This window comes from Zingiber officinale, chromosome 4A (assembly GCF_018446385.1).
Source record: "Zingiber officinale cultivar Zhangliang chromosome 4A, Zo_v1.1, whole genome shotgun sequence".
NCBI lineage: Eukaryota > Viridiplantae > Streptophyta > Magnoliopsida > Zingiberales > Zingiberaceae > Zingiber > Zingiber officinale.
Genome location: NC_055992.1, coordinates 28,788,739 through 28,802,236, shown reverse-complemented (window position 1 = coordinate 28,802,236; position 13,498 = coordinate 28,788,739). Strand labels below are relative to the sequence as shown.

The following is a 13,498-nucleotide window of genomic DNA, read 5'->3' as shown; positions in this document are numbered from 1 at the left end:
ATCATCTATATTTAAATAAATTTTATCTTGTTTTATTGTTGCTAACCAAGTCTTTTTTGGTCTTCCTCTTCCTCGTTTGATATGCATGTTTATCATAGTTTCACATCGCCTAACTGGAGCATTTATTGGTCGTCTAAGTGTAGCAATCGATAACCGTGTTAACCGAACCGAACCGACCGACTTTAGAATTCTTCTAATTCGTTTTCCTTATTTTTTCCATTCGTTCGGTTTTCCGTCAATTCTCTCTCTCGATCTTATGCTTTGTAATTCGGTCATAGCTCAACATTCAACTCCATATAACATAGCAGGTCTATGATTTTATAGAACTTACCTTTAAGTTTAAGAGGTACTTTACGGTCACATAAAACACCCGACGCCCTCCATTTCACCCATCCCGCTTGATTCTATGTAAGACGTCTCTCTCAATCCCTCCATCATTTTGTAAAATGATCCTAAATATTTAAATCTCTTGGTTCTGGGCAACTCGTCTTCTCCTATCTTAACAATTGTTTCATTACTTCTAATATTGCTAAACTTAAATTCCATATATTCTGTCTTTAATCTACTAAGCTTAAAACCTTTCCCTTCTAGTGTTTCCCTCCAAGATTCTAGCTTAGCATTTACTCCTTCACGTGTCTCATTTACCAAAATAATATCATCTGCAAACAACATGCACCACGGTACTGTTCTTGAATGTGCGCAGTGAGTTCGTCCATAATTAGTGTAAAAAGATAGGGACTTAGGGCTGATCCTTGATATAACCTTATCTTTATTGGAAATGCTTCAGTTACTCCGCCTGAAGTCCTCATATATATCCTTAATTAGTTAAATATATGTTGCGCTAACACCTCTTTTTTCTAAAATTCTCCATATAATTTCTCTTGGGACTCTATCATAAGCTTTTTCTAAGTCAATGAATACCATGTGTAGATCTTGTTTTTGCTCCCGATATTTTTCAATTAATTGTCTAAGGAGATGTATAGCTTCTATTGTCGACTTTCCAGGCATGAACCCAAATTGATTTTCTGTCACTATGGTCTCCTTCCTTAATCTTTTTTCTATTACTTTTTCTCAAAGTTTCATAGTATGACTTATTAGTTTAATACCCCTATAGTTTGCACAATTTTGTATGTCTCCCTTGTTCTTATATAAGGGAACTAGAGTACTTATCCTCCATTGATCAGGCATTCTTTTCGTTTTCAATATCATGTTAAATAATTTTGTAAGTCATTCAATACCTTGTTTCCCTAAGCACTTCCATACCTCTATCGGAATATCATCTAGTCCAACGGCTTTTCCATTGTGCATCTCATTTAAAGTTTGTTTTACTTCTAAAGTTTGAATTCTACGATAAAAATTAAAATTTCTATGCTCATTTGACCTAATTAAATTACCTAAATTAAGTTGGTCACCTAAACCTTCATTAAAAAATTGATGAAAATACCTCTTCCACCGCTCTTTTATTTCTCCATCATTTACTAATACTCTATTACATTCATCTTTAATACATTTTATTTGGCTAAGATCTCTTGTTTTCCTTTCTCTTACTTTAGCTATTCTATAAATGTTTCTTTCCCCTTCTTTTGTATCCAATTTTCGATATAACCGTTCAAAAGTTTCATTTTTTGCTTCACTCACTACTTTCTTAGCTTCTTTCTTGGCTATTGTATATTTTTTTAAGTTTTTCTCATTCTTACAAATATATAATTCCTTATAAGCTATTCATTTTTCCTTCACTTTCTCTTGTACTTTCTCATTCCACCACCAAGATTCTTTACTTAGTGGTGCATGTCCCTTTGACTCACCGAGTACACTCTTAGCTACTATTTTCAACTTTGATATCATCTTATCCCATGTTGTATTAGAGTCATCGTATATTTCACCTAATGCTTGTACTTCTACCTTCTCCTTAAATATATTTTGTTTCCCATCCTTTAACTTCCACCACTTAATTCTAGGAATTGTATATATTTTCTTTCTATTGATATTATGTTTGAGGCGTATATCCAACACTACTACCCTATGTTGGGTAGTTAAGCTTTCTCCAGGATGACTTTGCAATCTTTACAAATCTTTCTATCCTTCTTCCTAACCATAAGAAAGTCAATTTGCGATTTATTATTCCTACTTTTGAATGTGACTAAGTGTTCTTCTCTTTTCTTAAAAAACGTATTAGCTAATATAAGGTTATATGCTATTGCAAAATCTAATATAGTTTTCCCTTCCTCATTTCTCGTTCCAAACCCATAACTCCCATGCACTCTCTCATATTCCTCATTTTTCACTCCAACATGCCCATTTAGATCACCTCCTATTAAAATCATTTCATTTGGTGGAATATTTTGTAATATTTCATCTAAGTCCTCCCAAAACCTTGATTTGGTAGCTTCATCTAATCCTACTTGTGGTGCATATACGTTCATAGTTTCTTTCGCCACTATTATCTTAAGGGCTATAATTCTATCCCCTTTTCTAACTACTCCTACAACTTCATCCTTTAACAAATTATCTACAATGATACCCACTCCATTTCTTGCTTTACTCTTTCCAGTGTACCATAACTTAAAACCTGAGTTCTCTATCATCTTTGCCTTCTCGCCTATCTATTTTGTCTCTTGTACACACAAAATACTAATTTTTCTCCTAATCATCATATCTACTACCTCCATTGATTTACCAGTGAGAGTTCCTATATTTCATGTTCCAAATCTTAGATTATTAGTTTTCTTATCATATTTGTTTTTATCTAACCTATGGTGTGAGATCTTTTGCCTATTTAACACTACACCCAAGTTCTCATGGAGATGTAGTGGTCCTTGCTGAGACGTTACAGTCGGACCCTGTAACGTGAACTCTTGCATATTTATCACTACACCCGAGTTCTAGAGATGTAGCAAAGCGTTCCTTCCGGGGAACAACCTAACATTAGCACAATAGTTTAATGGATTCATTCATTGAATATTTGCCATAGTTTGACGCTGGCTGGCAACCTAACGCAACCCTCCTCCTTTATCCGGGCTTGGGACCGGCCATGACCGGTCATCATGGGCGGAGTTTTCATAGCTATTACAACATTTAAAAAAAATTAAGACTAAAATTGTTCGAAATCTCCGAAAAAAATTTAAATGACATTTTTTTAGCCTGAAACCAAGTCCTTAAACCCTAAACTTTAAGAGGTCATAACTTTTGGTTCGGGTTGAACTACGGGACACACAATATATCAAATCGAAGCTCGTTTAGAGATCTACAACTAACTATGGGATGGAACCCATAACGACCTAATTCAAGGCTCAAAATGTCATTTAAATCCTTTTTAGAGGCTCCAAACAATTTTAATTTTTAAAACAAAAAATCATGTTGTAATAGCTACGAAATCATAGCTCGTATGAGAGTGAGGTGCCCTTTTGATAAAAAATCAACATAGGGCGCCCCTTTGATGATTCGGTAAAAAAGGGGCTTGACTTTTGAACCAAATATCTCCTAACAATTTTTCTTATGCATCGACCATGGCCCTTAAGGGGGAGCCTTGACGCAACAATAAAGTTATTGCTTTGTGACCAAAGGTCACAGGTTCGAATCCTGGAAACAACCTCTTGTAAAAAGCAAGGTAAGACTGCATACAATGGATCCTTCCCCAGGTCGGAGCCTGCATAGCGGGAGCTCCATGCATTAGGCTACTTTTTTTTTAATCGACCATGGCCCTTAACTTATATTCAAATTCTCCAAATGGATTCCAAATATGAGTTTTAGCTTTCCAACATTGCATTTAAGTTTTTAGATCCAATGGTAAATTTTTTTTCTGGATCTTCTCTAGGTCCACAAGCTTTACCGTCAAAGCTTGGTCTCCAATTCTAGTTTGTGAATTCTAAATTTATCTTGTCTTCCATAGATATTCCTAGACCTATTCCTAGGAATATGTTTATCCTTCCTTTTTTGCTTGCCTGTTCCATTTTAATTGCGTCTTCCTAAACAAAGTAGTCCTATCATGAAATTGTTTCCTAAAATTATCATGAATTACAATCCTAGATTTATCAGGATATTTAAAACCATAGTTATGTATGGGTTAATGGAGAAAATTATTACTCCTATACATGGAAGAATTCAAATTTGAGTTGAAATTCAAATTATAAATTTGAGTTGAAATTCAAATTATGGGAGTTTACCTTCTTTTTACCTTTGGAGTTCCCCCTCAACATAAGCATCCATTTGCCCATTTCCTCATTTGCTTCTTCTTGACCTCCCCTTCTTTGGGCTCTTAGTATGGTAATGACCTCTCTCCACACGTGAAACAAATGATGTGGTTCTTCATGGCATCCAAGTTCCTACAACATTGGTTAGATAAAATATTATTCATTTTAACAAGTTTAGAAAGATTTACCTCTTTACATTTCTTTCCTTCTCCATGGCAATTAGGCATCTATTTTTACCGTGTCCTTTTTTATTGCACTTAAAGCATATAATGTGCTCTTTGACTTCGGTGGAGGTACTCAAAACTTGAGCTTTTAATGCTTCTTCCTCACTTCATAAAGATGTGGATGGTTCCCTGCCCGATCCATCCAACGAACAAGGTCTAGAGTCCTCATTGACTTCCTTAACTCTTGGACTTCTAATCTCTTCCACTTCTTCCAATTATGGAGTTTCAAATTTTTCTTCACTTCCCTCATCTTTGACTTTTTTTCCCTTTTCTTAGAATCCTCATGAACACACACAATTGGACTCCAAAGTGTTGTGTGTATCCTTACATTCTTCATCTATCTCATCCAAGATTGTTTTAGGCACCACCAATATTAGAGGATTCTAAATTTTCGTGTACCCTTTATATAGCTCAAATTGGTGCTTCATCCAATCTTTTGTTCGAACTTTCTTTCCTTCTTCATCTCTAAGTTGTGTATACCCCCAAAGCAATGGTTAATTGTTCATCAACACTCTATCAATTCCATTCAAAACTCGGTGTCCTCTCAATACAGTGGTGTTCATAGTTTTCATAAAAAAAGAAGTTGGGTACGCTATTCCAGCACTTTCTCCAATGCCTCAATTGACAAGTAATCCTTATAAAGCTACTAGGCTATGATACCACTTATTAGGATTATAAAAAAGGTCAGAGAGGGTGAATAGTGATCATAACCTACAAATGCAATTCTATACTCTTGCTATCAAACTAGCAATGTCAAACACAATTAGCGCAATGGAAATGAAACAATCATGCTATCATACTTAATAAAATTGCTAACAATAACATTTACATAGTTCGGCAATGCCTTAGACTCCTACTCCATAACCTATGATTCATTAGTGGATCACTCCCAAAAGTTACTATCTTTCTCCTTCTCAGAACTCTTCCAAAGGTGGAGAAACCTCTTATATGTACATGAGAATATGACGATTATTAGAAGCTTAAGTACACAAGAGAAGCTTTAATAAGACAACCAATTTTATTTTCGTCATCCTTCGAGCCTCTAACGAGCTCTCCTTTTATAGCATTCAATCCACTAATGTTTGTTGTTGTCTACCGTCCAACAATCGATTGGCATGCACCATCAATTGACTACTCCATCATGATCCAACCGTTATTGTGTAGCATAACTTCTGACTCACATTAACAATCAGATAACTCATCTGTCAACTACCTAGTCGACTCAGCCACGAACAAAATCATTTTGTTTGTCGGCTCCTTAGAGTCAATCAACTGCCCCAATTGATTGCTTCATTAACCAACTAATGTCCATCAATAGTCAATTGCTTAAACCACAAACTTTGAAACATGTATTGAGTTTCTCAACCACTAGTCAATTAGTAACCTGGACTTCAACCACTTCTAAGGTCAAGTTCGCTTATGTTGAGCTCTACCCTCGTCCCATGGATATAGATCATTCAACATTGCTCACTACAGTTTTACCCATTTCAACTTGACTTTACACTTAGCTATCTCACCTCAAGTCATATGTCTCTCAAATGCACCCGAGCCCTTGGCTCTTCTTTATGTCATCCTTCATGCCTCTTGCTTATGTAGTTTGCCTCTATTGGTTGTCGTCCTCATTGTCTCAATACCCCTCATCCACATCATACAACCTTCACTAATCACTTGCGGACCTCAAGCCATTAAGTTGCCAACCTAATTGCGCTAGGTCATTGCCTTAGAGTTGCTTCAGCGCCACCTTAGTGCTCTGTCTTACAGTCCCTTGGAAGTCTTGGTCCATCCTTCTTCAATCTCTTCAAACCTCGAAGCCACTGAGTATGCCACCTTGACCACGCGCCACCTTAGCCATGCCAAGCCATGAGCTTTCTGAGTTCCATGTGTTCCTGCAAATCCTTGTACATTTAAACACACATATATAAGCAAAGCCTAACTAAAACCTCTTGCCTAAACATCAAAACTTAAGCTCATACCTAATTCATAAGAAAATGCTCTCAGTAGGCATGAGAAAGAGAGAGCTAGAGAGAGATGCTCTCTTAGGATTTTCTTCCCTAACCGCCTTCCCCCCTCTCTCGACCAACAACTCCCATCATAGGGTTAGCATGGCTCATAAGTGGTCAACTATGGATGCTGGCAAAACCCATTGGAAAAAAATTTCATTCATTCAGCGGAGGGGTCCAAGAGGCGTCGCTCAACTTCCCCTCATTAGCTCCGATCAGCGAGTGAAGGAACTGGTGTTACCCTACGGACCTCGAACCCCACATAGCCTCTTCTCTGGTTGTTTCAAGTAGGAGTCAAGAGTGCAAGGTACAAAAGGCAGTGCAAACTCCTCATTAATGTTGGTCGAAACCAAGGGTCGGTGCAAGTGGTGAGGGAACGTTAGCCTGAAATGATTAGATATCATTTAAGGGAGGCCAGCATCTTCCACCACACAACCTCATACAATTAGGAGGGGTCTGCCAATGGGTAAGGAGAAGAAGGCCATGAACAAGGAGTCTTCAACAACCCAAGCAGTAATAGCCACCACATGCTTTATTAAGGCCTTCCCAACCTTGCAAGAAGCTACACACAATGTTGATCTTATGTTAGGAGGAAGGGAGAACTCCAGTGTGGCATTGGCCTTGGGGGAAGAAGGCTCTTACACAAAAGTTCCCAACTCTAAGGGTGAAGAGGATGGGGATGGAGAAGACAGTAACAACTATAAGTAGAAGAAGATTTCCATAAAAAAGTTCAGTGGGAAGAATGTACTGCCGGGAAAGAGTCCCTAGCTGAATCTCTTCGATAACAGGGATTCGGAGGAAGGCTTTGGGTTGAAGGTGATTCAAAGAGAGGATGAAGTGCTCTTTGATAAAGTAGAAGAAGATGGGGGGGCTACTGTCTTATTGTCTATTTTTCAAATTATCAGGTTGAGATGAGGTCAAGATGCAATATTACAACTATGTAAATTTTAGAAGGTCAAATACAGCCAAAGAGACTGAAATGATATCAGATTGTTTCCTTTCTTTGATATTAAGTGATATGTCTCCCAAGGGTTGTTTCTACACTTGAACTAACAGTTCTATTTGGAGAAGTTAGATTGGGTAATGGTTAACACCTTATGGACGCAATAGAGGACTTATGGACAAGCGAACTTCCTATCTACTTGCAGGTTGTCTTTCATCTCACTCCCTAGTGTGGTGACCTTGTTTTGATTGGAGGAGAAGGGAAGAGTGGCATTTTGTTTTTTCAATATGCAGATGGATCATCTAGAGTTCATGGCACTGGTTTAAGCTGAATGGAATTGGTTTCAGAGAGGAACTCAGAGATATTCCCTATGTATGCGGCTAAAAACACTGGACAACCACTGAAACAACTGAATGAGAAGCATTACAGGCATAACTCAACTCAGATAAAGCAAGCCAAGAGACAGCTAGAGACTTTCCAATTATAGTACCATGCTGAAACCAGAAATCTGCAACTTCAGGAACGGGCAGCAATTTTGCGACCCAAGACAATAATGCTTTGTGATGATGAACGCATGTTTTATCAGCAGAAAGCCAAGTGCCAACACCTAAAGCACAACAACAAGTGCACAAAATTCTTCTATGACATGGTCAAACAGAATGGCAAGAGGAACTACATAGCTGTGACTTATAAGCCAGATGGCTTAAGGGCATAATCACAACAGGAGTTGGCTGCTGAGTTTATGGATTTTTACACATCTTTGCTAGGTTTGGCAAGTCCAAGTACGGGGTTTGAACAATGGATGATGGCAACAGGTACTCTTATTACTTGACAAGGAGAAGCTTTGACCAAACCTTCCACGGAGGACAAAGTTAAATCAACATTGTCCACAATTAGGGATGACAAATCAATAGGACCAGATGGTTTTTTCCTCATGCTTCTACAAGAAAGCTTGGGAGATAGTTGGCCAATACTTCATGGTAGTAGTTCTAGAATTCTTCTCATTAAGCTCTTTATTGAAGAAAATCAACCACATTGAAATTGTGTTAATTCCCAAGGCGAATCATGCTCCAAGAGTGGAAGACTACGAGCCCATTGATGTTGTAATGTGACATACAAAGTAATTACTAAGATGCATGGTTATGAACTCAGCCATAGATCTAGCACAAGCAACCTTCATTAAAGGAAGGAGCATGGTTGAGAACATACACTTAACTCAGAAGCTATTGAGGTAATATAGCAGAAAGTATATCTCACCACATTGCATGATAAAGGTTGACCTAAGAAAAGCATATGACTTGATTAGCTAGGAGTTCTTAGAGATGGTCATGACTGTTATGGGATTCCCTGGCCAGTTTACTAAATATCCTAATCAGTGAAGGTCAATAATACATTATATAAACACTTTCAGGGAAGAAGGGGGCTCCACCAGGGGATCCTTTGTCATTGAACCCCTTTCTTCTTTACATAGAATACCTATCCAGTTGTTATAATGGAGGACAGCAAACCTGGATTTCAACTATCACCTAAAGTGTGCCATCTTGAAGATATCACACTTGCCTTTCGCAGATGATCTAATCCTCATGGCTAAGGGAACAACACTTCAGTTGACATCCTTTTACAAGGCCTAGAGGAATTTGGATCAGCATTAGGATTGTAGGTAAATTCCATGAAGCCAATCATATACACTTCGAACATCGTAAGCTCAGAGATAGAGTAAATGTAGAACCTTACTCAGATCCCCAAAGGGTACACTGAGGTTCATATATTAGGGTATGCCACTTGCACCTACAAAACTCAAGAATGTGCATTATACACTTCTTATGGACAGGATAGCTTCTCTAATCAACAGTTGGACCAGTAAAACCTTATTCTATACTACTAGAGCCAAGCTAATTCAATCAATGTTATAAGGAATGGAATGTCTTTAGCTATTTGCCTTCATGATACCAACAAGGTTAGTAACTTGGATTACCAGACTTTGCAGAATGTTTCTATGGGGGTCGAAGTGGTCTTTGGTGGTGTGGAAGAACTTCTGTTGTGCCAAAGAAGAAGGAGACTCATTTCAGGGATATGAGTAGAACCATGCTATTCTCATCAAGGTACTTTGGAACATCCATGCCAAGGACGACACACTTTATGTCAAGTGGATCAATGACATATACCTCCATTTACAATCAGTGTGAGAATGACATCCAAAGAAAAGAGATTCACCAATCTTCAAGCAACTGGCAGTGCAAAATACAAGCTCGGTAAACTCACCCATCAACCTCAGATCAAGCTGGAGTAAGGATAATCAGCTATGCACCGCTCTAGCCTATGAGTTCTTCAAACCAAAAAGTAGAGTGCAGCCAGCTATAGAGTTGATTTGAAGCTCTTGTATACTACCGAAAGAAGCCTTCATCCTGTGCTTGGAAGCAAAGGGACGTTTGCTAACTGCATTACCTTCCAAGAGCTCTCAGGATCATGTGAATTCTGCAACACCAAGCTATAAACTGAGTACCTATTCTTTGACTATAAGTGCAACAAGTCTATATAGGATCATATATGGTGTTGAATGGGAATCAAGAGACAAATGACCACCACAAAGTGCCATGAAATGTTTCCATAAGAAGCTTGAGGTACTGACTAGTGAAACTAGGCCAAGAAAATCGCTTTTGCATCCACAATGTAACTAATATGGCTAGCAGAAATAAACGTGTTTAAGGGAGTGGTGTGCTTGAAAGAGTGCATCATACACAAAATTAAGGTACAAGTATACAAGATTTTATTTGTACTATACCTAGAGGGTTTAGGTGTTGTATGAATAATGGGTAATAGGTGAGGGAAGTGGATAAGGAAGTTTTTTTATGGTGGTCGCGCACATAGCCCATGTCTTAATAGGGGCACTTTGTGTCAAGGTTTTGATGTACATATTCCCTTAATGAAATTTAGGTATATAGATCAAAAAAAAAAAAGTCACACTAGAACATTTGGGGCATGATTGCACCAACAATAACTTAAAGAAAAATATATAGATAATTCTTTTACTGCTTGATAAGATTGTATAAAAAACTAAGTCAATGAGATCAAATTTATCGTTGAGTAGAAAACAATAAAAATAGCAGGAAATTGTTATTGTGCAACAAATGGGATTAAGTCTAAAACTCATCATAAAGAAATTTTAATGAAGAATTAGGGGTCAGAATTTTCATTTTTATGAATTCTAGTCTCAAGGTGCTGCTAACAGTTTCCTTATTCACCGTTTCAAAACCATCTTTCCAATAGAAAGGATTGATAATATGAGAATAACTATCATACATCTCCTGCAACAAAACAGAACATTGAAGCTGGGAGACAATAAGACCTTTTTTTTTCTTTGAGGAAAAATGACATGATATGAACAACAAGATATTAGTTATTTACAAACCATAACTAGTGAAAAAAATAGAAGATTGCAGATAAATATAATGTACGCCGGTTGCAGATATATATAATGTATGTAACGTAGACTTGACTGTTCGATCACTTCGCTTCTATATTTTTTTTTTAATAGAAGCTGGTAGATTCGGATATGCTATCGAAGCCACTAAATATTGAAATAGTTAGAATACTGGAGAATACAGTGATACTGAAAATGCGGAACCATTGTAAAGAAAGACAACCCACGAGAAAGGAACCAAAACACTCTACGGAAGCACCAATAAGGATTAATCTAATTCTCATTGGAAAAACTTTCCTCCTTTTGCGGCCATTCATCATTAGTCAAACACTAACAACGAAGATGGAATTACAGATCTCAGATTGAAGGAACTCCGAAGAATGATTCACTACATCGGTTACAGCATAAAATTTTGTAGCGCCAATAGCATCCAAAGGTAGCAAATCCAAAAAACCATACCTCGGAGGGAGAAACTGACGAGATAGATTGAAGCAATAAAAAAAGGTAGGAGCACTCGCCTGGGCCGCCGGGGATTCGGCTTCGGTTACGGCTTCCGGCGATGAGCGAAGCGGGAAGCGTGAGAGGAAGCAAAGCGGTAAAGAGGAAAAGTAGGAGCACTCGCCTGGACCGCCGTGGATTCGGCTTCAGTTACGGCCGCCGGCTTCCGGCGATGAGCGAACCGGGAAGCGTGAGAGGAACCAGAGCGATAAAGAGGAATAAAACAAGAAATGAATAGGAGATATTTATAAGCGAGCGGAAACGAGGATTAAAAGAAAATTAATATAAAGGGGAATCAATTGGCTATTTGATTAATGAAGGTGAGAAGTGAGAGGCGACCGAGCGAGAACATGAAAGGGGAGCAGGCGATGAGGCGGTAGGGCGTGGGGCGCCGCCTCGACACGTCACGACGGGGCATGAGATACCACGTCGGCAGCGGCTCGCAACCGTCCGTGGTGCGCTGCGGGTGGGCCCGCATCCCCACTTTTCTCTCTACTTTATTAAGGATTTCACTCGTTTTGCTGTAGGAGCCACGAAGCCATCCATTTATATTTCCGGCAAAATTTCTAAAGTGTCCCTTTAAAAATCTAAAATAATATTATAAAATAATTACTTCATAGATTTTCAAAAAATAATAAAAAAAAATTTGTTTTTGAAATTTGATCCATGGTGGTTTTACTATAGTTAAAGCGGTTAAGTGAATACAAAATAATCAAATTTCAGATAAAGCTTGTTAAGTTTTTTTTTTTTTTTTTTATAGAGTTGGCCCTAGGATGGATTGACGGGGACGTTGAGGATGAATATATTCACTTCTTTATCACAAATTATTGAATTTTTTTATAGAGTTATCCTTCTTCGTTCAATCAACCTTTTTATTAAGATTACTGAACTCTGTTAATTAAGTTAGAATTAATTTAAATTAAATTTTAATATTTAATTAATATATTTGTTGGTTGAGTGAAAAGTAAGATAGATCAAAATTAATAGAATATTTAATATTAAAAAAGTCTAAGTGAATCATGGTTAATTAGACATTTCACAGTTAAGAGTTCAATAAGAAATTAATAAGGTCGAAGTTTAAGTAGGTCACAATTAATCAGATACTTGATGATTGAAAGTCCAATGAAGAGTTAATATAAGAGGTGAAGTCTAAGTGAAACGTGAAAGATCAGACACTTGGCATAAGACATAAAGTTCAAATGGATCAAAATTAATCGAACACTTGACGATGAGAAAAATCTAAATAGGTTCAGGTTAATCGGATGATAGAAAATGATAAAATTCCGACAGCTTAAAGTTGATTCAATGCTAGATAAAGAAAGTCTTAATAAATTAAAATCAATCAAATATTAGGCAAGATGAGAATTTAGCTTTTTATAAGACTAAAACAAAGGTATCAATCAATTATTAGGTAGTAATAATTAATTGATGAACCACTAAATCATGAGTTTGAGATTTGACGGGATTTAAGTGGGTTTGTTATATATTAGACGACTATTAAGTATGAGCAATTGACCACTATTTAAGCTAACACAAAATTTTTAGATTGATTCGGGAACTCGACTAATTGTCATTAGTTGGCATTATTACAGTGAATAGAATATTTTGAATTCAGTAGCAACAGTTGACTGATGTGGCAAGAGTCGACTAGTGGTGAATAGAAATTAACTGTTGTGATCCATGAAGAGTTAGAAAAAGTTGTTTTGTAGGTACAACATTTGATTCAAGTAGAGCAATTGACATAGGCAAAAAGCGACTAAGACTTGAAGTCTATAAGAGAGAGTTTCGTGGAGGATTTTGTATACTAATTCTTAGGGGTTTTAGAGGATAGTGTTACTATATTTTCAGACTTTATGAGACAATCCAAAAGCGATAAACAATGATCAAGATCAAGCTTCTCTGTGTAAACATGTTTATTTCTATTCCTCTTGATATCATTTTTATATTTGTATTTGTCTTGTATTATTTGTAAGAACAAGTGTAGTAAGAGATTTTTTTTCACTTCCGAAAGATTTTCAAATCTAAACTAGTTGAGTTTTAAAAATAGTTTTGTTATACTCCTTGAGGCCTTAAAAGATATTTTAAGAGCTCAATTCAATTAGTTGGTTCCTAAAGTTGATGCATCTAAATTTTGCCACTTTGTCAGACACCGATGACGAGATTTCCTCTAACGACATGGTGGAACTATGTGGAATAATTTGTGTCCCCCTACTTGGGCTTCA

General features: G+C 37.1%; 1 protein-coding gene across 4 annotated transcripts in view; it reads right to left on the bottom strand.

Annotated features, from left to right (window-relative positions):
* The window catches only part of LOC121969759, a 36,328-nt gene extending 24,653 nt beyond the window's left edge, over positions 1–11,675 (bottom strand). For 2 of the 4 annotated variants that reach the window (XR_006108642.1, XM_042519996.1), the window contains exons 1-2: positions 9,620–9,829; positions 4,164–4,322 (exon numbers count right to left, since the gene is read on the bottom strand). The gene's annotated coding sequence lies outside the window, so the exon portion shown is untranslated. Of the gene's footprint in view, positions 1–4,163; positions 4,323–9,619; positions 9,830–11,296 lie in introns of those variants that run through there. The other 2 variants (XM_042519995.1, XM_042519997.1) reach the window with 2 other exon arrangements.
* Positions 11,676–13,498: the final 1,823 nt, after the last annotated feature.